A 2432-nucleotide genomic window follows, 5' to 3' on the forward strand; every position below is an offset into this window, starting at 1 on the left:
CAGAATATATGGATTACTATTAGATTTTGGAAATGGTCCCATGAAATCAATACCCCACACATCAAACACACAAAATTGCTTCGGATTCTGAGGCATTTCACCCCGTCATGATAGATTTTTGGCCTTATGACAACTATCACATCGAAGAACAAACTGATGTACATCCTAAAATAAAGTCAGCCAATAAAATCCAGCGGCTAAGGTTTTTTCAGCAGTTTAGCTTGAAGCATAATGCCCCCCACTAATCCGGAGTGACAATGTGCAAGGATTTCCCAACCTTCTTCCTTTGATACACACCTTTGGACCACATGATCTGCACAAATGCAAAACAAGTATGGATCATCCCAAAAGTAGTTCTTTAAATCGCTGGACAAACTTTCTTTCTTTTTGTTGAAAGGTGAGGCCCTACTTAAGTACTTTCCCCAATAAGTAGTTTGAGAAATCTGCGAACTATGGAGTACCCTCTGATTCTGAACTTTGGGAAATAAATTATTAATTTCTTTACTTGATGGCTCTTGACTTTCACAACCCTCCAATCGAGACAAATGATCTACAACTACATTTTTGGTTCCTCTCTTATCTTTTATCTCCATATCAAACTCTTTGCAACATGAGGGATCAAACGAATCAATCTTGGTTTTTGCATCAGCCCTTGTTCATGAGATAACGGAGTGTTGAGTGATCGATAAATCAGAGTAACCCTAGATAAGATGAGGTATGGCCTAAACTTATCAAAAAGCAAACACCATCACTAACAATTATTTTTTTCCGTAGTTGTATAGTTTTCCAGAGCACTTATGAGAGTCTTACTAGCATAAAAATTCGGTTGGAACTATTTACCTATCCTCTGCCCCAAAAATGCTCCAATAGCTTAGTCACTCACGTCACACATGAGATCGAAGGGTTCATTACAATCCATGGTGATCAACACTGGTGCTTGCACTAATTTCTCTTTCGAAAGATTGAAAGCAATAAAACAATCATTCCCGAAAGTAAAGGGAGCATTCAAGAAGTTTTGTCAATGGTTGAGTGATTTTCGAAAAGTCCTTGATGAACCTCCTATAGAAGCCTACATGCCCCCAAGAAACTACGAACTCCTTTCATATTTGTAGGTGGGGGAAGTTTGGCTATGACTTCAATCTTCACCTTGTCTGCCTCCATTCCTACTTGGGAAATCTTATGACCGAGGACAATGCCCTCTTGCACCATGAAGTGACACTTTTCCCAATTAAGAACAAGATTTGTTTCCTCACATCACACCAATACTCTCTCAAAGTTCCTTAAAAATGTCGAAAGTGTCTCAAAATACTGAGAAATTATCCATGAGCACTTCCATGACATCTTCTAGAAGATCATCAAAAATGACCGTCATGCAGCGCTGAAATGTCGCCGAGGCATTGTACAACCCGAAAGGCATTCTTCGATAAGCAAAGGTCCCATAGGGGCAAGTAAATGTTGTTTTCTCTTGATCTTCTAGAGCAATAAGAATTTGGAAGTATCCTAACATACTATCAAGGAAACAATAAAACTGATGTCCTGCTAGTCACTCCAACATCTGATCAATAGACGACAACGAAAAATGATCCTTTCGAGTCGCATTGTTCACCTCCTGTAATCAATGCATACACGCCACCCTGTGACCGTTCTGGTTGCGATCAACTCATTCCTTTCATTTCTCACCACTGTCATTCCTTTTTTTAGGACTACTTGAGTCGGACTCACCCAAGCATTGACCGAGATGGGTATACAATTCCTGCATTCAACAATTTTACTACTGCTGCCTTAATAACCTCCTTCATGTTTGGGTTCAATCTTCTCTAAGGTTGAATCACGGACTTGTAATTATCCTCCATTAAGATTTTATGAGTGCAAAATGAAGGATTGATGCCTTTTTTGTCAAAAATCTTCCAAGCAATGGCAAATTTATTTCTCCTTATCATGCTCACAAGCTTGTCCTTCTGATTTGCTGAGAGGTGTGAAGCTATAATAATAGGGAGCTTTGATCCTTCCATCAGGAAAGCATATTTCAAATGTGCTGGCAAAGTCTTAAACTCTAACTCGGGTGGTTCCTCAATGGATAATAGTAATCTGTTCTCTTTCAATCTATTAATTTTCTCGAATCGTGAGGACTCTTGTTCGAGCACTTCCTCCAACCCATCTACTTGTGCATGTAATTCTAAATGATCCTAAACAACATCCACATTCTCTATCTTTCAAGTTTCATGGGCTGCATTCGAAACTCCCACCGAGAAAATTTCATACCTTTGTTCTTAACTGAAAGCATCAAATTGAGTGAGGACCTTTCCCATGCTTTCTTCCAAATGAGAGCTCATAGATGACAGTGCAGACTTTTCAAATTGATTAAGCACACTTTCTAGCTCACATCTTCGATCCCGAATCTCATTAACGTAATCAACAACTGATCCTTCCAC

This window comes from Dioscorea cayenensis, unplaced genomic scaffold (assembly GCF_009730915.1).
Source record: "Dioscorea cayenensis subsp. rotundata cultivar TDr96_F1 unplaced genomic scaffold, TDr96_F1_v2_PseudoChromosome.rev07_lg8_w22 25.fasta BLBR01000814.1, whole genome shotgun sequence".
NCBI lineage: Eukaryota > Viridiplantae > Streptophyta > Magnoliopsida > Dioscoreales > Dioscoreaceae > Dioscorea > Dioscorea cayenensis.